This window comes from Octopus sinensis, linkage group LG11 (assembly GCF_006345805.1).
Source record: "Octopus sinensis linkage group LG11, ASM634580v1, whole genome shotgun sequence".
In the NCBI taxonomy this organism is placed as follows: domain Eukaryota; kingdom Metazoa; phylum Mollusca; class Cephalopoda; order Octopoda; family Octopodidae; genus Octopus; species Octopus sinensis.
Genome location: NC_043007.1, coordinates 53,368,451 through 53,392,600, shown reverse-complemented (window position 1 = coordinate 53,392,600; position 24,150 = coordinate 53,368,451). Strand labels below are relative to the sequence as shown.

Sequence of the window (24,150 nt, the reverse complement as noted above, 5' to 3'; positions counted from 1 at the left end):
ACATGCCCAATAACAAGAACAAAACACCTCAGAGGAGGAATTCTTGGCAGTCGGCACAATAAATGTGCATGAGATGGGAAATGACGACCAGAGAAAAAATGAGGCATACACAACAATAAGAATACAGAAGAAGTCTGGCAGGAAACGAATAAACATAGACTTAAGGCTAAAGATTGACACTGGAGCCCAGAGTGATATCTTACCTGTCAACCTCAACAAAAAGATGTTCCTAGAACACATAACACAAGAGGTACGGAGGTACCAGGATTCCACAACTGGGCAAAACAACTATCACAGGGACACACAAAGGAAAAACAATCAAGTGTTCTTTTTATGTCACAAGAACAGAAGGCCCAGCAATTCTTGGACTCAATACCTGCAAAAAGCTTAATATTGTGTCAATCAATGCTGAAGTGAAAGCAGCTCCAAGCAGGATTGACAGTGATATGCCTATCAAAGATCGACCACAAATCACAAACAAAGAAGAACTGATAAGCATATACCCTGAATGCTTTGACGATACAGTCGGGTGCTTTGTGAAACGTCGATATCATATAACAGTCGACTCCAATATCAAACCAATTGTTCACCCACCTCGCCGCGTCCCACTAGAACTAAAAGAGAAGCTGAAGACAGAGTTGGACAGAATGGAAAGAAAAGAAATAATCACCAAAGTGACACAACCAACAGACTGGGTAAATTCAATTGTAATCAAGGAAAAACCCAATGGTACCCTACGGATATGCTTCGACTCAAGGGACCTGAACAAAGCATTAAAAAGAGAGCACCATCGAATTCCAACCCTTGAAGAAATCACACCATCATTAGCTGGATCCAAATTATTCAGCAAACTGGATGCCAGCAATGGGTACTGGAATATAAATATAGACAAAGAGTCATCCATGCTCACTACCTTCAACACACCATTTGGTAGATATCGATTCAACCGACTCCCATTTGGATTGAAGGTGAGCCAAGATGTTTTCCAGCGCCAAATAGATGAGACCTATCAAAGCTGGAAGGGAGCAATTGGAATAGCAGATGACATCCAAGTGCATGGCAAGGATGAAACCACACATGACTTCAATTTACATGAAGCTATGGAGAAAACCCGACAAGCAGGCATCAAACTCAATGCAGACAAGTGTGTGATAAAAGAAAAGGAGTGCAAATTCTTTGGAGTTATATACTCTGCAGAGGGAGTTAAACCAGACCCCGCTAAAGTGGAAGCCATCTGAGACATTAAAGAACCCAAAGACAAGAAGGAACTCAGGAGCTTCCTGGGACTCATCCACTACATGGGAGCCTTCATACCCAAGCTGGCCGATCACACTGCAAATCTCCGAGAACTAAACAAAGATGACGTAGAGTTTGATTGGTGTGCTTCACACACACAGGATTTCAAAGCAATCAAAAAGCTCATCAGTAAGGAGACAACTCTGCAATATTATGACAGACGTAAGCCAGTAACACTCCAAGTCGATGCTTCTGTGAGAGGAGTTGGCGCAGCACTGATACAAGAAGGTAAACCCATTGCATATGCCTCGAAAGCTCTCTCACCCACAGAGACAAGGTACGCGAATATTGAAAGGGAACTCCAGGCAGTAGTATATGGATGCGAAAAGTTCCATACATACCTGTATGGCGGACATTTCGATATAGAAACAGACCATCGCCCGCTAGAACAAATACATAGAAAAAACCTGACAAAAGCACCAGCCAAACTGCAAAGATTACTGTTAAGGCTTCAAACATACGACTATGATATCAGGTACAAGCCAGGAAAAGATCTGATATTGGCGGATGCTCTTTCCAGACTATCCTCACATGATAAGCAGGAGATGGAAGGACTAAGCATAAAGGTCCACCACATTGTAAATGTGACAACCACAAAGCTAGCGGAAATCAAAGAGGAGACCAGCAAAGATGAAGAACTTCAGCTCCTCACTCAGATGGTGATTCAGGGGTGGCCAGAAAAGAGACATCAGGTGCAGCCCCTAATTCGTGAATATTGGGCCATCCATGATGATATATCAGTGGAGAATGGAATCCTGATGGCTGGATCCCGGAATAATTATACCCAAGTCAATGCAAAAAGAGATTCTTGACAAGATCCACCAAGGGCATCTAGGAATGGAGAAATGCAAGCTCCGAGCCAAGTCAGCAGTATATTGGGTAGGCATGTACAAAGACATAGAAAAGACAGTTTCTACATGCCACATCTGTCAAAAGTACAGAAACTCACAACAAAAGGAGGAAATGATATCTAGTGACATCCCAAGAAGGCCATGGCAAACTATTGGAGTAGATCTGTTCACAGAGGGCCAAGAATGGTATTTGATAATGGCCTGCTACTACTCCAAATTTCCATTTGTGAGAAAAGTGAAAGACCTGACAGCCAAAACAATCACTACAGTGGCTCGAGGACTTCTAGCAGAGCAAGGAATACCAGAGCAGATCATATGTGACAATGGAACCCAGTTCACATCACAAGAATTCAAAAAGCTAGCCGATGAGTATGGGTTCAATATCACAACCTCATCTCCACACTACCCCAAAAGTCATGGGTTTATAGAAAGACAGGTACAGACAGTGAGGAGAACACTTGTCAAATGCCGAGAGACTAAGGAAGATCCACACCTGGCACTTCTGTCCCTACGAGCGACACCACTGAGAGCTGACATGAAATCCCCAGCAGAATTGCTGAATGGCAGTAAGTACAAAACTACCCTACCAACTAAGATCCAACCTCCTATTGACCAGGAAGAGACAAGGGCAAAGTTAGCAGCCACTCAAGAACAATCACAGAGGTATTACAACAAACACGCACAATATTTACCTGAGATACTTGGAGGACAACATGTGCCTACTCAAGATCCCATAACTAAAACATGGATCCCAGCACAGGTTGTCAGTAGAGCTGAAACTCCAAGATCATATATAATAGAAACGGAATCTGGTGGGCAGCTGAGACGTAACAGAGCCCACATCCGCCCAACACCAAAGCTGTCGAGGACAACGTGTACAACACCTGCTGCATCCGTGACAACACCCACAGAATCATCACCCCAACGGGCACAAACCACCTATCAGCAGCCCAACAACACACCTCAGACACCGGTGCGAAGCACAAGATCCACCAGATGGAGAAAGAACATTCTGCCACCGGTTCGATACCGTTAAGGAAAAAAAAACCAAAATGAAAAGATAAGTAACAAATTCAGCTAGACTACAAAGCAGAGGCAGAATAATCTCACGATTTCTGCTGTAGGATTGCCACCTCAGGCTGACAATCCATTAGAGTAAGGGAGACTACTCATAATTGTCTTCACTGCCAGAAGACCCCTTTATTTTTTTCAAGAAGAAGGGATGTTACACATTCATATCTATGTGTATACGTGCATAGAATACATCCCCACTCTAGGCACTATTTTGTTAGTGAATAGTAAAAATTGTGTGTAAAGTATATAATGTATTACTACGCTGGAATGTTGACAAGTCCGTGTAACATGAATAGTAAATAAACACGTTAAACAATAACAATGGCTTTCATTTGGTTGTCTATCCCATTAAAACCCAAACTACACATAACACACACACACACACACACATATATATATATATATTTATATAGATATTTATATATATATTTATTTATATATATATATATTTATAGAAGCAACAAGAATGGATTAGTTTTTAGTACAATTGTTTCATACAAAGACAGGCTTTATTAAAATTTGCAAAAATTGCAGCAGATAAAAGTGTCCCGTACTCATCAGCTAAAATACATATGAGTTCTCCAAACATCTTAGTGGGTGAGGCTATACTCATGAAGTATTGGAGATAATTTCATTATTTTCAATATAATAGACAATTCCATCACACCTTGTTAACTAAATTCTAAGTTTTGACCGGTAGTCTGTCAATGTATAGATAGTAACGGCAACAATTTAAGACAGTAACAGGAATAAATAAATAAATAAATTTAAATTACTTCTTGTTAAGGTTGCACTTAGATTTTTTCTCTTAATGTATTCCCTTTGATGATAGCTTTTGATCCCTCTACCCCTGACCTTGTTATCTCTTTAGATTCTCTTTAGATTCATATCTGCTTTCAACTACGTCAGGTTGGCAATAAATAGCTGTTTTACTGGTCAAAAATAATTTTCTCCTCATAGTTCCTGGATTCTTACAAATTCAAGCTAGCCAGGCCGTCTACAAATTCTTCTGTAGTTGGTCACTTTAGAACCCCCTTTCCCTCTAAGTTGTCACAGTATACTCTATGTGGGCGTTTTTTCTTTTCTCCCTTCTTCCCCTTTTTTCTTTTTTCTTTTTCTTTTCTTCTCCCCGTTTTTCTTTTTTCTTTTTCTTTTCCTTTTTTCTTTTTCTTTTCATTTTTTCTTCTTCTTTTCCTTTTTCTTTTTCTTTTTTCCTTGTCTCTTTTTTTTCCTTGTCTCTTTTCTCCTTTTTCCTTTCTTTTCTTTTCTTTGCTCCACAAAAAATTCCTTCAGCCTTTAGAAGTCATAACATAGCAGTTTTGCGTGGAGAACAGTAATGTGGCAAATACCTTATCATATAGCATGAAATGATTGTGGATTAACCATGGATAAATTCATCGTCTGTGAGTATGAAATTCCTCCTCATATCTCTGGAAATTTAAATCTACACTACGGATTAATTCACCTTCTCTGTGAAGCTAATAAGCTTTTAAAAACCTGTGATAAGTCTGTGTATCATCCTCCTCATATCTCTGGAAATTTACATCTACACTACGGATTAATTCACCTTCTCTGTGAAGCTAATAAGCTTTTAAGAACCTGTGATAAGACTGTGCATCATCATTAAAGAACTTTGGAAATCTGTTTGCAACCGAAATCTGCCTTTAATGAAATTATCTCCAATACTTCATGAGTATAGCCTCACCCACTAAGATGTTTGGAGAACTCATATGTATTTTAGCTGATGAGTACGGGACACTTTTATCTGCTGCAATTTTTGCAACTTTTAATAAAGCCTGTCTTTGTATGAAACAATTGTACTAAAAACTAATCCATTCTTGTTGCTTCTTTCTCGTTTATAATCACCCCACATTACTGTATGGTTAACACCATATAGTTTTCTGGTGCATCTAAGTTAAGTACCATATTCAAGTAAATTCATTGGAATTGACTTGAATCTTAATTGCTTTTATATATATTTATATATATATATTTATATAGATGAGTGTATTTTTACCTTGTTAACAATTAACACGGAAAAAAAAATAGTTACCGGGGTTGCAAAAATCTCACAAGTAAAGAGGTTGTAACTCCTTGTTTATAAAGGTAGAAACTTCGGGTTTACGTGGAATATTTTGAATAATATATGAATAAATATATGGAGTTTAACGCAGGTGTAAACCAAATATTTTTACTTTCGACACATGTTTCGAAAATTCCACTGATACTATTCAAAAGAATAAATGGTATAAACAATGCAATCTTCTCTTCAGGAAAGTGAAAAAAACGAAACTCGTCAATAAGACATTTTAGCAAAAAATGATGGATTTGTATAGCGATTGACTGAACGCTATTAATATTGTTTAAAAAAAACGTTATATGATATAACGTCATAGGTAGCTTACAGAAAGAGTAGGGATATTAATAGTGAATGTAAATATAAAGGAAATTAAAGTTTAAATTATATATAATGATAGAGACTACTTATATGCACTAAATGTGTGTTTTTGCCAATGTTTACATTGCTCGCTCTATAACCGTGTTTACTAGGGGATTTTTAGAAAAAATAATGAAAAATAGCTCAGAATTGCAGAGAAGACAGAATTCCTTGCCAAATCAGTTTGCTGAGACCGGTGGATAGAGATAACTCTAACGATGTGCTTCCAATTTAAAATCGTACTTTATTACGATTTAAGATTTATGGAAGGTTTATGGTATGGGAAGTACGAGTTATTTTGTAAATTGAGAGTAATGTCTAAGAAGTTGGCTTTAGTTAACTCATCGTCAAAAACGATGTGCAATCCCATTCTACTAAAAAACCTAACTAATCTACTCTTAACCTTGTGTATTTTTTGATTTGAAATGTTTTGGTGGTACAGCAGACAATCGTCATGACAAAGCCCTCCGCAGATATATATATATATATATATATATATATATATTATATATATATATATATATATAATATATATATATATATAATATATATATATATATATATATATATATATATATATGAAAAAACAAGTCAAAAATAGAAATGCTAAAATAATTTTATAGTGAACATTTCAGTACCGGTTTCGGTCATTTTGAGACCTTTTCAACTGTAACGATTAAATAATTAAATTTAGAAAAATTAGAAGAAAAGTTTTTTTAAAAGAATATTTCTATAGTAGTGTTCAGATTTAAGTGGCATTCTGCCTTTCTCTGACTCCCTTGTTTGCACTTGTGCGTTGGAGGTCGTTGTGAGTTCTTGGTAGGGTAGTAGAGGAAGAAGGCTGGTGAGGAAAGGGGGGTGGGAGAATCTGGGAGTGCCCTGATGGTCGTATTTTGAATGGTCAGTGGCGGCTGGCAGTCTCAGTTCAATTCAGGAGAATATTTATATTGACAGGCTTGTTTATAGAATTAGCGTAGGTGTTATACTAAAAAACATTAGTGACAAAGTTATGGGGTAGGGGGTGGAGAAGTAGAAGAAGAAGGAGAAGAAGAAGAAGAAGAAGAAGGAGAAGGAGAAGATGACGATGATGGTGATGGTGGTGATGATTATGACGACGATGATGATGATAATAATGATGATGATGAAGAAGAAGAAGAAGAAGAAGAAGAAGAAGGAGGAGGAAGGAGGAGAAGGAGAAGATGGTGGTGATGATGGTGGTGATGATGATGACGACGATATTTATTTATTTATTTATTTATATTTATTTATTTATATATATTTATTATTTATTTATATATATTTATTATATATATATATATATATATAATATATAAATAAATAAATATATATATATATATATATATATATATATATATATATTTATATCTCTATATATATAAAACTGAGAATGTGTGTCTGTCTGTCTGTGTTTCCCTAAAACTTGAGAACTATACAACCAATTTCATTCAAATTTTACACATGCCTTACTTAGGGTCCATGTAGTTTCATGGGCAAAAAATGTTCAACTTCTTGCCTAGGGCGAGCCCATAGCAATATCATATCTTCTCCACTATTTCAGTATTATGTGTTAAAAGTGAAACAAAAACATTTCTCTATTTTATGTCAGATACTTTCACTTTAACAATAAAAATTAGCGATAATAATAACAATTGAATTATATGTAGTAAGTAATAATTAAAATCGAACTAAAGTATAATATAATCGTAACATAACAAAAGTAAAAATAGCAATTGGTATAAAATTGCATCAATGACTCGAACTTGAATAAGTGGTTTCACATGAATGGGAATAAATTAAAAATAAAATTAGTGTGCAGAAATGGAATAGTCCAGATGGAGCTGCGCACATACCTTTTACCACGGCTTTTACATTAGATTATCTGCTAATTAGCTAGCATTAAGTATCTATATGAAGTTTGGCTGTATGTAATGTCTGTTTTCTCGAACAGCTGCTTCTACTGAGTACTGCAGTTGGTTTATTTCTTATACATAAAGGACTATAGCTTCAACTGCGTACTGCTTTTTGATTCACCGTAAGGTTTGTTGTTATTATTATTACTGTTTAACTATTGTTATCACGTTTGTTGGTTCCTCGAAAGGGAAACGTTGTTGTGTTGCATTTGTTAAATAATTGTAAACCGTAACCCTCCCCCTTTGTGAGAAGGAGCTTTGATTATTGTTTAAAAATTGAATTGTGTCCCTGTTTGGGGAAATTGACAATATTTTCACAATACGGAAGCATTTTTGTTAAAATGCCTTCGATAGAAGAAAGTCTAAAAATGAATTTCGCTGCAGCCGTCGGCGACCGCAAACTCATTAAAATTAAAATAGAAGAAATACAAACTTATTTCGGATTGATCACCGACAAAGACGGTGAATCTAGGATAACACCACCAAACGAAATAAAAAATTAAATTAAAGAAAAGACTATTGTCTATAAAGTATACAATGTAGAGAAAAAAACAAGATTTGAACACCTGGAGGAAAGCACCATCGAAAAGTATCTTCGGCGACTATGAAAGATAGCAAGTATCTAACCAGAGGCGGTAAATTCACCACAATAGAAGCAAGGTTCGAGTCAACGGAGCGTGCAAGGAAGTACTCGACTTGAAACTTACAAAGTGGAAATATTTTACTTTTACCTTTATATCTGGGACGTAGGACGTCCCGGATAAAAATTAAAAATGTCCCCCCAGAAGTAGAGGTAGGCTGGATTGTAGCCACACTTCTATACAAGAGGGAGGACAAGATACAATTGATCGAAATTGTAAGAGTCAGGCCTACAATTCCAGTCTGTTATATATTTTGAGTATTGTTATCACAAGATATAACTTTGTATTTTGTATTTTATGTGTAGATGTATATATATAGATGTACATGTAATATGTACACATATATATACACATATATATATGCACTAGCACTATGACCTGGCAACGACGGGTCATAATGCTAGTATATATATATATATATTTATTTATACATACACACACACACACACACACGCACACACACACACACCCAGAGTTCTACACATGTTTTGTTTTTTGAAAATACAACATTGAACAAAGGCTATCCTAATATTTTAATGAAACCATTTCACTGTCAATCTGTGAGATATTAGACTAAATCAATTGAAGATCAGACAACAGACTCAGTAGTTGTCAATTTGTATTCTATCATTTGTAAATTCAACACAAGAAAGTCTCTTTTTCAAGTATGGACTGTATTAAACACACACACACACACACACACAGTTCTACACATATGCTTTGATTTTTGAAAAATACAACATTGAACAAAGGATATTCTAATATTTGAATGAAACCATTTTACTTTAATTTGTGGAAACATTTGCTCCTGTATGATAAAACTTAATATCTATATTAGACTAAATCAATTGAAGATCAGACAACAGACTCAGCAATTGTCAGTTTGTGTTCTGTCATTTGTAACTTCAACACAAGAGAGTCTCTTTTTCAAGTATGGACTTTATGAAAATTTACTCATCATACATTGAAGGACAAATCTTTCAATTTACAATTTAATATAGTGGAGCATTTAGTATATGTGTGTATGTATATATATATATATATATATATATATATATATATATAATATAATATATATATATATATATATATATATATATATATATATATATATATATATATATATATTTTCTTTCCTCTTTCCTTCTTTCCTGACCGTCCAATAATACTATATTTGTTCCACGTCCTCGCGCTGTTGTTTTTTTTTTGTGTTTTCTTCTTTGGATTAACTTTAATATATATATATAATATATATATATATATATATATATATATATATATATATATATATTACCTATTATATACATTATATTATTTTTGTAATTTAATCTTTACTTTTTAATTGTCATTTTAATTTTAACTTTTTTATGATATGTAATTTTCTAGATGGTGTAATTTAATTGTTCATTTTGAATAGATAAAAGGTGTTTTTTTTCTAATATTTTATGTATATTAATATAAATACATGAAAGTACATGAAGTTTGTTAAAAAAAGCGGATCATGTATATGTTCCTTGTTTTTCCTGGTGGAGCATATACAAAAAGGTTTCTTTTGGTTCCTACTCTTGAGCAGCCAACATACAGTTGCCCATGCGAGAAGTAGGGCTCTTCCAAGAGAAGACCAGCTACAGAGAGGGTTTGACCCTCAGATTTGTTAATGGACATGGCAAAGCTGCAGTCTTCTGAATGTAAATGGAATTTCTGCTCCTGATGGAGTAAGAGGAATTCTTGGAATAAAGACGTCATCACCTTTTCCACACCCAGAAAGAATGATCGCCTCGATAACGTGTGACATCATTTTCTTTATCAACAGTCGTGTTCCATTGCAAAGTCTTGGTGGTTCCAGATTGCGGAGTAGCATTACAGGAGTTCCAACTTTAAGTGCTAATATGTGAGCAGGTAGTCCAGGAGGCTCCAGTGAATTGAGAAATTCAGGAGGATAGTTCACAACATCATTTATATCTGGAATTGTATCAACAGACTTGTAAGTGTGTATAGTGCCGGGAAGAGAATGCATTAGCTGTTGATTAATTTTGTTAACAGCGACGTTATTTGGAGCTAATATTGCTCTTTCACACAGCCAATTGTGATTTTGGTAGTTTTGTGTGAAGTTGAGGTCATCTACAGAATTAACAACAAAGGAAAATGACCACACTTCCATTTGTCCAGCAGTACCGAGACGCATCTTGCCTTTACCAAGTGTCAAAATGTCCTGTGCAAACTTTGTGGACATTTTGTCACCGTGTAGCTGAGCTCTCATGTTAGTGGTGAGACTGAGGATTGTAACATGATGCCACAGTCTCGGGTGTCTTTCATGGTTCTATCTAATGCTTCCAAAGCTCCCATGTGAGCCATAGTGCACTCGTCCCAGACAATTAGATGACACATTTTAAGTACTTGTCCCTGATCTGAGCTTTTGATGATGTTGCATGAAGGCATTTCGGATGCTGCTAAATTGAGAGGGAGCTTAAAAGTTGAGTGTGCTGTCCTGCCACCGGGTAACAAAGTAGCTGCAATGCCAGAGGAGGCTACAGCTACTGCAATGTCCTGATGCTGCCTAATTTCAGCAAAGAGAAGCTTTGTAATAAATGTTTTTCCTGTCCTTCCAGGAACATCGAGGAAGAAGATTCGTCCCTTGTGTTGGCGTACATTGTTAAGAATAGTTCTGTAGGCCTGCAGCTGGTCCGGAAGTAATTTAGGCTCATTTTCAACAATGTACTTTGAAAGCGCTTGAGTGTCGTAGGTTGTTTCACGAATGACAGCAGTGGAAATGCTATTTGACCCTGACCTGAATGCTTGTGGCAGGCCATACGTCGACAATTCATTTCCACCCAGTTTAGTAATTCTGTCTTCAATGTCAATGAGTGTTTTGTTATAGATTTCATTGCTGATACCCTCCATGTCCGGATAGAGCAGTTGAGGTTGGCGCTGAAAGTCTTCAGACAGGTTGTCTCTATATTTGAGCCATAAAGTGGCCGGATCACACAGTTCGCATGCCTGTAGTAATAATGCAAATAGTGCCCTGAGACTTTTAAGTGATTGTGATAAAGCAGCCTCTCCTAAAGTTGTGTAACGGTAATGAGTCGCTGATTGCACTTTTTGGGTGCAATTGGTGCAATCACGATTTCCGTTGCTTTACTTTCCAGACTCTACCAGTCAGAAACAACAAGACGCAAACGTAAAAAATATATATACTCTTTATTGTCTTATCCAACACGAAATAAGTGGTGTATCGGGTATCCCTTGGTTCTGGGCGTGCAAGGCTGAACTTTAACGCTGTAAGATTTTACAATGTTCAACTACAAACAGAACTGGTCAAAATGGCGTCAGGAGAGAGCGAAGATAATACGCGTCTGCTTCAATGAAAGGCTTTCTGCTGTCTGCTGTCTGCCGTGTCTCTGGACGCTTAGTTGGTCAACGTTTTTACGCTCCCTTGCCTCTTTGTTATGGTTCGCTTTCCCCTGCCATTCAACTAATGCCACGACAGCAAATCCCTTCTTCCGGTCTTCGCGCATGCGTGAGAGGGCTCTTCCCCTCTGCCTTGGTGAAGGCACCAACCCCGCACGCGCGCGCACAGTTGTATAGGATCACTACAGTTGCATCTCATTGTGCACCATCTTCTAACAGACCTTGTCGATAGCAGGCTTCTCTGTATGTTGTGCACAAATGTCCATGAACGGTTTTTAGGGCCTGGAAAGACGTTGGCCGGCTGACTTCATGCAGTAGTAGACGAAGGTAGAATCACTCTTGTTGAGTGGGATGCACTGTGTATACTCACCCAAGGCAAGTGTGAAACTTAATGCCAGGGTATCCATGAACATTTTGACCTGCTTTCCGTGGGGCCAATTTTTTCCATTCCAAGTGTTACACGATGGTATCTGTGGATACAGCAAGGTTTGAGCGAATGGATCCACTTGACAAAGCTTGAAGAATGCAGTGAGTGTGCTATCCCTTGGTTCATCTGCCAACAGAGAAGCATTAGCATCGGTGAAGTATGGGTAGATATATTATGCATGTATATATGTGTATATATATGTGTGTACATATTATATGTACATCTATATATATACATCTACACATAAAATACAAAATACAAAGTTATATCTTCATATCGCTAGTGATAACAATACTCAAAATATATAACAGACTGGAATTGTAGGCCCGTCTCTTGCAATTTCGATCAATTGGATCTTGTCCTCCCTCTTGTATAGAAGTGTACGACTGCAGCGAAATTCAATTTTGGACTTTCTTCTATCGAAGGCATTTTAACAAAAATGCTTTCGTAACGACGGTGAAAATATTGTCAATTTTCCCAAACAGGGACACAATTCAATTTTTAAGCAATAACCAAAGCCCCTTCTCCGAAAGGGGGAGGGTTACGATTTACAATTATTTAACAAATGCAACACAACAACGTTTCCCTGACGAGGAACCAACAAACGTGATTACAATAGTCAAACTGTAATAATAATAACAACAAACCTTTTTAATGTATCCCCATTTATGTGAAACCACTTATTCAAGTTCAAGTCATTGATGCAATTTTATACGAATTTGTCTGCTTCTTTGTCTGCTCTTTCCTTTTCATGGGAGAGTTGCAGACATTTTTCAATTTCCAACAGTTTTATTTTCAGGCGGGACTTTTCACTGCTTTCAATTTGTTTGTTTAGGCGATTTGAAATTTTTGTACGCCGTCTCATTAAAATTTTCCTCTCTCTGGGGATTTTGTTCTTGTGTACAGTGGCCTTTCTCTCTGGGACACATTTGTAGCATATGGCTTGCATTACAGACATGAATTGTTGAAGTTTCACGTCGATGTCTGGCGAGGAGAGACATTCAGGCCAGTTTTGTTTGAGGATCTCTTTCTCAATTTGTTTCCAGTTTGCCTTATGGAAGTTCAAGCTGGAAAGATTCTGAGGGTTTCTTGTAGGCTGCATGTCCATGCTTTCTTTGGCCCGTACATGGTCAGCTCTACCATGTTGTGATCCGAGAGTAGTGTCGGTGTCACTTTCACATTATGGATGAGATCCATATTATTTGTGAAGCAGAGATCCAGTGTGTTACCTGCTCTGGTTGGTTGGAGTATTACTTGCTCCATGTACAGGGTGTTGATGAGGTTCAGGAGGGACCTCGCCTGTCCTCGTTCACATCTTGTCATTCCTGGGAGAGAAAGGCCCTCGGGCCATCTGACATTGGGTAGATTGAAGTCTTCCATAAGAAGTACACTTATGTGTTGTTCTAATGTGATTAGAACTTCTTCTATTTCTATAAGGCAGTCTTCAAACTTGCCTAAATGGCTTGGGGCATCTGGAGGGCGATATGTAGCACACACAACTACATCAAGTTGCCTTATATGTACAATTAGTGTGTCACACACCGAGTTTGAGTATGACAAAAGGACCTGGGGTGTGAGGTCCTCACGGATGTACATAGCAACTCCTCCATGACTCCTTTCTTTTCTGTCGGTCCGTAGTACAACATACTGTGGTATGTGTAATTCCGCATCTGCTATGTCCGGTTTTCAGGTGCGTTTCCGTAAGTGCTATGCATAAGGCTTGATTGCATGCAACAAAGTCTCTCAAGAACGGGGTTTTGTGTCCTGTTAATGAGTGTATGCAGTCCTCTGATGTTCAGTAGGAGCATCGAGGTGAGGTGTATGTTGTTGCCGTTGTTGTGTCCACCTGGGGTCTGTTTGCTGTGGTGGGTGGTTGTAGATTGTGGGTAGTCCCATCTGCGAGCTTGGTTTGAAGAAGCCAGGTTAGCTGCGTACAATCTTTGTGCCATGCACAAAAAAGATTCTTGCTCAGCAGCTGCCCTTTCAACAACATCATGTTGGCGGTTTTGTGGCACGCACCACATCTGCGTACCTCCGTTTTGGGGCAGGTGGTGCCGGTCCATCCTTTTCCTTTTGTTGATGTTTTGTTTCTTATCTGTTTCGTGTCTCTGCGGCAGGGTCCCCGATGTTCGAAGCGGCAGCCTGCACCTTCCTCTCCATGCCAGCAGGTACCTCTCAGGTAGAACCTACACACCCGTGTGCGCTGTTTGTTTCCATCCTTTGTGGTTCCACTTTTATTCCTGGCTGTTTCACCCTTTGGTCCTGCTTGAGCTTTTCTTTTAGTTCTTTTAGTCCTTCTTTTAGTTCTTCCTCCCTCTATTTCTTCCTTGGGTTCTTCATCTCCATGGCCTTTGTTGCTGGTAGGAGCACTTGCACTTGGGTTCACTTCCCGGGCAGGTTTCTCACTCAAAACCTCTACCCGGGTGTCCACCAGGTGGGGGTGACTTCTTTCATCACCACCCGCGTCTCCATCCTTGCCATCTTTGCCCTGCTCGTTCGCAAAGATGACATCAAGCGTGCCAATGTGCGATCGTACAAGCGCATAGGAGCGTATGAACTCCTGCTTCTTTCGCTCTATCTGAGCTATTGTCCTTTTATAACTGCCGCTCTTCAGCGCAGCCGTAATTACATTGTTAGGGTTATCTCCGTCGGCGCATTTCCAGGCTCGTACGAACAACGCCAATTCGTCACGTCTCCAGGCTCTGGACATGTTGGATACTCTATCTATTTATCTATCTAATTATGTTCAAAATTCAATAGTGTGACAGAGGGCAGAGAAGAAGTAGAGAAAGAAAGTGACTGTGTATTTAGAGAGATTGAGAGCTGAGAAAAGATAAGAAGATATTTTATTTATTTATCTACCTATTTATATCTGTCTAATTATATTTATTTATCTATCTAATTATATCTACCTATTATATCTAATTTATCTATCTAATTATATTTATTTATCTACCTAATTATACTTAAAATTTAATAGTGTGATGGAGGGTGGAGAAGAAATAGAGAAAGAAAGTGAGAAGGAAAGTGACTGTGTATTTAGAGAGATTGAGAGCTGTGCGGCTATATATTTAGAGAAGTTGAGAAGGTGAGAGAGGAAAGATTGTGACAGAGAGAAGTGAAGAAGTGAAGAGACAAGTAAAGATTGAACGGCTGAAAGAAGAGAGATGGTGTGATAGAGAGAAGTAAAGAGACAGAGGGAGAAAGAGAAGAAAGAGAGGGGGTTACGAAGCTGCAATAAAAATGAAGGATTAAGAAAATGAAAGATTATTAAAGAGAGGAAAGAGAGGGGGTTACGAAACTGAGATAAAAATGAAAGATTAAGAAAAATGAGAGATTATTAACAGGAAAGCTGAAAATATACGCATATATATATACACATATACACGTGCACATACATATATACATATACACGTGCACATACATACACATATATACACAAGCGGAGAGAGAGAAATAGGAAATAATAGATTCTAAAATAAAGACGGAAAGATTATTAAAGTTCGCGTCTATGCATATATACGTATACATATATACGTATACATATATACATACACGTGCACACACACACACACATATATACACAAACGGAGAGAGAGAGAAGGTGGAAGAAAAGAAAGTGAGGAAAATATATTAAAATATATTAAAGTGTGGAAAAGAAGGGGTTATTTAATCCTAAAGCTAATTACAAGAAGATAGAGGTATGAAAACGAAGACAGAGATTGAAAGGGAGTTATTCTCCGAATGTAAACAAGGATGGCTTCGTAAATTTTAACGGAGATGCTAGCTTAAGTTAAGGGAGATAAAATAATAAATAAAATATGAAATAGAAGATGAAAGTGATACTTATCACAACGATGCAGTCTGAATCTTCGTGCTTTACGGAATTATTTTCCTTCACAGGAAAGATGTTCTTTTTCTTTCTTACAGGAGATAATTAAATTTAATGAGTTGCCAACCATGTGCGTTTTCGGCGAAATGAAATTACTGTATTACATTTGGCTTCAGGCAAAATATATTACGTTTTTGATTAATAATTTTTAACCAATGTGTTGTAGTAGACTTTATGAGTTAAAAGTTTACGTTTTGTTACTTTCAGTAGATTATTCGCCGATTATGCAAAACTTTTCTGTTTTTTTCACAGAGCAAAGGCAAAACACGTCTTTCTCTGCGAGAACCGGAACTATATATATATAATATACATATATCAAATAATAGAGGTAAGTTTATATTTTATGAGATATAATATAAATATATTTATCTCATAATAGAGTTATGTTCATATTTTATCTTATATAATATATATATATTTATCTCATATTAGAGTTGTGTATGATATATAATATAAACATATTTATCTCATAATAGTGTGAAGTTTATATTTTTTGATATATAATATATATATATTTATCTCATCATATGATAAAATATGAACATAACTCTATTATGAGATAAATATATTTATCTTATATCTCATAAAATATAAATTTGCCTCTCTATATATATATATTTATCTCATAATAGAGATAAGTTTATATATTTTGAGATATAATATAAATATATTTATCTCATAATAGAGTTATGTTCATATTTTATCATATATAATATATATATATTTATCTCATAATAGAGTTGTGTATGATATATATTATACACATATTTATCTCATAATGGTGTGAAGTTTATATTTTTTTATATATAATATATATATATTTATCTCAGCATAGAGTTAAGTTTATATTTTATGATAAATAATATATATATATATTTATCTTATAATATAGTTAAGTTTATATCTTTTGTAATATAATGTATAAATATAGATTTAGGTTTATATTTTACCATATATATTATATATATATTTATCTTATAATATAGTTAAGTTTATATTTTATGATATATAATATATATATATTAATCTTATAATAGCGTTAAGTTTATATATCAAATATAATATATATATATTTATCTTATAATAGTGTTAAGTTTATATTTTATGATATATAATACATATATAGAATGGTTGTATACTGTCAATCAAACGTGAACGTGACAGTAGGGGATTACACCACCGCTGTTTAGCATCGACGCTTCCGGATGGCTTTGACACATTTTTTTTATCTGTGTCCTTGCTGCAGGCGGTGTTTGTCTTCCCATCGTAAATATATAAGAACACAGGGGAAAAAATGTGTCGAAGCCATCAGGAAGCGTTCTATCGCCCCACCATCGTACATATCTCTATGAGATATTTAGAAATTATATATGATAAAATATAAACTTAACTCTATTATAAGATAAATATATATATATTATATATCATAAAATATAAACTTAACACTATTATAAGATAATTATGTATATATTATATATCATACACAACTCTATTATGAGATAAATATATATATATTATATATCAAAAAAATATAAACTCTATTATAAGATATATATATATAGTATATATCATAAAATATAAACTTAACTCTGAGATTAATATATATATATTATATATAATAAAATACAAATTTAACTCTATGATGAGATAAATATATATGTTTATCTTATAATAGAGTTAAGTTTATATGTTATTATATATAATATATATATATATTTATCTTATAATATAGTTGTTTATATTTTTTGATAAATAATATATATATATATATATCTCAGAATAGAGTTGTGTATGATATATAATATATACATATTTATCTCATAATAGTGTTAAGTTTCTATTTTATGATATATTATATATATATTTATAATATAATATATATATATATATATACTTATCCCATAATAGAGTTGTGTATGATATATAATATCTTTACTCTTTTACTCTTTTACTTGTTTCAGTCATTTGACTGCGGCCATGCTGGAGCACCGCCTTTAATCGAACAACTCGTCCCCGGGACTTATTCTTTTGTAAGCCCAGTACTTATTCTATCGGTCTCTTTTGCCGACTGCTAAGTAACGGGGACATAAGCACACCAGCATCGTTTGTCAAGCAATGCTAGGGGGAAAACACAGACACACAAACACACACACGCATATATATATATATATATATATATATATATATATATATTATATATATATACATATATACGACAGGCTTCTTTCAGTTTCCGTCTACCAAATCCACTCACAAGGCTTGGTCGGCCCGAGGCTATAGTAGAAGACACTTGCCCATGGTGCCACGCAGTGGGACTGAACCCGGAACCATGTGGTTGGTAAACAAGCTACTTACCACACAGCCACTCCTGCGCCTAAATATATACATATTTATCTGACAATAGAGTTAAGTTTATATTTTATGATATATAATTATTCTATATTAGATTTGAGTTTATATTTTTTGATATATAATATATATATATTTATCACATAATAGAGTTAAGTTTATATTTAATCATATATAATATATATGTATTTATCTCATAATAGAGTTGTCTATATTTTATGGTATAAAATATAAGCAAATCTACTATAAGATAAATATATATACATAAAATTTTAGGAGATAAATATGTATATATTATATATCATACACTATTATGGAATAAATATATATATATTATATATCATATAATATAAACTTAACTCTATTATAAGATAAATCGATATATACTATATATGATAAAATATAAACTTAACTCTTTTATGATAAATATATATATATTATATATCATACACAACTCTATATATATATTGTATATCATAAAATATAAACTTAACACTATTCTGACATAAATATATATATATCATATATCAAAAAATATAAACTTAACTCTATTATGAGATTAATATAAAAATATTATATATAATAAAATACAAATTTAACTCTATGATGAGATAAATATATATATATATTATATATCATAAAATATATTAGATAAATATATATATATATGTTTATCTTATAATAGAGTTAAGTTAATATTTTATGATATATAATATATCTTTATCTTATAATAGAGTTGTTTATATTTTTGATCTATAATATATTATATTTATCTTTTAAAAGAGTTTATATTTTTTGTTATATAATATATAGATATTTATCTCATAATAGAGTTAGGTTTATATTTTATAATATATATTTTTCTCATCATAGAGTTTAGTTTATATGTTATCATATATAATATATATATTTATCTTATAATATAGTTAAGTCAATATTTTATGATATATGATAAATATATATAATATATATATATATATATATATATATATATATATATTATATATTTATCTCAGAATAGAGTTGTGTATGAAATATAATATATACATATTTGTCCCATAATAGTGTAAAGTTTATATTTGATGATATATAATATATATATATTTATAATATAATATATATGTAAATACTTATTTCAAATTAGAATATGATATATAATATATTTAAATATTTATCTCATAATAGAGTTGTTTATGTTTTATGATATATAATATATATATATTTATCTCATCGTCCTGGATAAAAATTAAAAATGCCCCCCTTCCGCCCCAGAAGTAGAGGTAGGCTGGATTGTAGCCACACTTCTATACAAGAGGGAGGACAAGATACAATTGATCGAAATTACAAGAGACGGGCTAACAATTCCTGTCTGTTATATATTTTGAATATTGTTATCACTAGCGATATCAAGATATAACTTTGTATTTTGTATTTTATGTGTAGATGTATATATATAGATGTACATGTAATACGTACACATATATATATGCACTAGCACTATGACCTGGCAACGACGGGTCTTTAATGCTAGTATATCATAAAATATAAACTTAACTCTATAATAAGATAAATATATATATATATTATATATCATAAAATATAAACTTAACTCTATTATAAGATAAATATATATGTATGATATATCATAAAATAAAAACTTAACCCTATTATAAGATAAATATATATATATTATATATCATAAAGTATAAACTTAACTCTATTACAAGTTAAATGTATATATATTATATATCATAAAATATAAACTTAACTCTATTACAAGATAAATGTATATATATTATATATCATAAAAAATAAACAACTCTATTATAACATAGATATATATATATTATATATCATAAAATATAAGATATATATAAGATATATATACTCTCTCTTTACTCTTACTCTTTTACTCTTTTACTTGTTTCAGTCATTTGACTGCGGCCATGCTGGAGCACCGCCTTTAATCGAGCAACTCGACCCCGGGACTTATTCTTTTGTAAGCCCAGTACTTATTCTATCGGTCTCTTTTGCCGAACCGCTATATTATATATTATAAAATATAAACTTAACTCTATTATAAGATACATTTTATATCATCATCATCATCATTTAGCGTCCATTCTCCCTGCTAGCATGGGTTGGACGGTTCAACTGGGGTCTGTGAAGCTGGAAGGCTTCATCAGGCCCAGTCAGATCTGGCAGTGTTTCTACGGCTGGATGCCCTTCCTAGCGCCATTTTTTATTAATTAGTTTTTTATTGATTAGTTTTATTTCAATGTATTGGTTTATGATTTTCACTGTTTGATTTGCCTAAAAGTGGTTTTATCTCTAATTTAATATATATATGTAAATATACATATATATATATATATATATATATATTTTATAGAAGGAGCTTCTACAGGACTAGAACTGTTTCATTCAAATGAAATCATCAGGAAGCCAATTGGTTTAAAGGAGTGGTGGTGGGGGACTTTTTGGGGGTAGACATGGCGCAAACTATCATTCTTAGGGGAGTGGTCAAAGGAATCAGTGATAAAGTAGATAAAAGAATAAATAGAATAATAGAGTTTTAGGTAAATAAGGAGACTCTCACTTATATATATATATATATATATACACATACACACACACATGTATATATATACACATACACACACACATACATATATATATATATACATATATATATATACATATATATATATATACATATATATATATACATATACATATATACGCACACATACATCCATATACACATGTACATATGCACCCATTTACATACATCTACGTACACTCATATCTCTACACACATATATAAGAAAATATAAATGTAAATATAAACACAAAAACAAATATAAAGGAGGATATACACCCCCATACTCACACGCTCACATATCTCTCTCTCTCTCTCTATATATATATATATATATATATATATATACATATGCATACATATATGCATACACATATATATACATACACATACATACACACATACATACCCACACTTATACATATATATATATATATATACACATATATATACACACACATATATATATATATACACATACATACATATATACATACACATACGTATGCATATACATGCACACACATACACACACGTTTCTTCCCTAATTTTAATTTTATCTTTATCTTTATTTTTATTTTGACTTCGACTCACCAGGCCAGCTCTCCCAAGGGAGCAAGCCTGGTCGGCCTAAAGACACCATTTATTGCCCTTCTCCCTTCCTTTCTATCTTTTTTCCACTGATACGAACACAAACACTCACACACGCACACACACACACACACATGCACACTCATACACATACACAAACGCACGTGTTATATTCATACATACATAAGTGTACCGACTTTCACATAAACGTACACATAACTATGTACACACAAAACCACATACACATATATATATACATATACATATATATACACATACATATACATACACATATATATATATATACACATACACCTATATACACACACAACATATATATATATATATATATATATATATATTATATATATGTATACACATATACCCATACATATACGTACACACACATCTACATACACATACATATACATCCGTACGCACACCCTATTACATGCATACATCCACACGGAGGTATACAGGCATCTACACACATGCATATACACACACACATATATATATATACATATATATATATATATATATATATATAATATATATATATATATATATATATATATACATATATATATAAAATATTATTGGTGAATTGAAGAAATGGAGCTGAACGAAGATTGAACAGAAATCGTTTTATTTCATTCTACACGTGTTTCGAAAGGCACAATTTACCAAAATCCGATTGAATAATGAGACCATATTGTGTCTTTCTCTTCAGGAAGAAATAGGAAATCCGTTGGAAAAAACAAAAAAGAACAGAGGCGGAGCAAAACAATCGAACTAGGCTCCTAAGAGCCCATGGCAAAACTGTTTATCAGTGTATGTTGAGAACCGGTGGTTGAAGATTTTAACGGGTCAGGCAGCGGTCATTCCTGTGGGTGAGGGTGTGTAGATGTTCTTTGTGACCGAGAATAAAGTTCTGACTATTTAAGGAATATTGGATGTTTTATAAGGGGCGAGAAAAAATCTACTTAGAGACATGTGTGTGTTTACTGTTCTATATATGTGTGCTGGCGCAGGTTGGCAAGACCTCCGTCAAGGGGTAGAAAACATTTTTTGTGTACGTGTGTGCGTTTGATCGCTCGGCTGTCAGTGGTTAAGCCGCTCTACACAATGGCTACTGCAGTAGAACCGTTGGGTGGCGAGAAAAAAATATATTATGTTTTATGTGTGCGTGTGTTCGTCTGAACCTGCCTTGTCAAGGAAACCCCCCGTCGTCAAAAAACAAAGCCTCGTTTATCTTACAGGAGTAATTCCCCTTGCAGTGGTTAATCGTAATTATCTTAAAGGCTATTTCAGAATTTGTTACCAAGGGCTATGGGTGCAGGTATTATTTATAAACGCTATTTAAAAGCCAGATAAGTGTAACGCCGCCAGTGGGGGCATCGAAAAGCCGACTGTAAAAGTCCGTTTACCATCCGGCCTCTGGCGAACAAAATATGGAAGAGTTCGGAGACACAAAGGTTGCACTTCCTTCTGCCCCTATCAAATGGGAGGGCCACCGACAAAATTGACCATTCCAGCCTGTAGCTTGAGTTCGTATCCTTCAATCGCCATATTAGCTTGCTGAGTCCCGTGGTCTGGCGCTTGTTCATGTCCCGAAAAGTTGCGTAATGATTGGAGATTCGCAAAGCCAATCTTGACGATGAGGCCCCTACATAAGTGTAGACATCTGAGTCCGTGTAAACCTTGCATTGGTAGACGGCGTTTCTGATCTTGGAGTTCGTCGACGTGAATCTTATTCTGCTAGGATTAGTTTCTGAAATTAGAACTGCGTTCCTGTCACTATATTTGTTACGAGAACTGCAGCCGCTTACTACTTTATTTTCCACTACGTCACTATTAACTAACGGAATAACCCCTGATTCTCCACTATCTATCAGAGTGCTGTCATTGCTAGTGCCCATGGTGCTGTGCGAAATGATGCTGGGGTTGCTATTGGGGCTCTACACCCTACTCCCATTGTTACCGTCAACCACAGCACCCCTATTTATAACTATACCCCTAGTGTGTACTCCCTGGCTGGAGCTGAGAGATTATGTGTCACTGTACTGGCTCTCATATCATATTACTACTATAATTATTCCTACTGAGCATTAAACCGGGAGCGGAAGAGGCTGTGCCTCCGGAAAAAGGTGATAGGGTCTTAGTAAGTAGCCTATTATTATGGGAGGCGATTATCTGGGCGAGGTTTTTAGTGTTGGAGAAAGCTATCCTAACTTTATGCGAGTTAACCGTGGAGTAATATTTGGAATTTCTGGGGAAGTTATTGGCGATGGCTTGTCTAAACATGAGGGGAGGTTAGTTCTAATCTGCTTACCAAGGGAATTACAAACCATATATGCTTATTCCTATCTGTGTGATGGGTCGGGACGCCAGCTCTCGCATTCGGGTGGGTGATTCTCGGATGAATAACGGGTTTTGGGTTAGTGTGAGATCTCCCGGACCGATAATTATCCTTGTTCGCTAAATTAAATGCGGGAGCGACTGCCCCAGCACCCGCCGCGCTCCCGTCCCTACTTAAATTGTTTATGTTATTATAGACGGCCCTATCCTGATGACCGAATGATGGCATCGGAAGGGCCGGATCAATATAAATTACCTTCTGCCTATAACCGGCCTTGGATAGTGGGGCG

The 24,150-nt window shown here is 34.6% G+C and overlaps 1 long non-coding RNA gene across 1 annotated transcript; it reads left to right on the top strand.

The window, feature by feature from the left end:
* On the top strand, positions 1-20,840 carry LOC118765427. The gene is made up of 3 exons (XR_005001291.1): positions 1-250; positions 10,169-10,172; positions 20,827-20,840. It is a non-coding gene; the product is annotated as an uncharacterized LOC118765427 (long non-coding RNA).
* Positions 20,841-24,150: the final 3,310 nt, after the last annotated feature.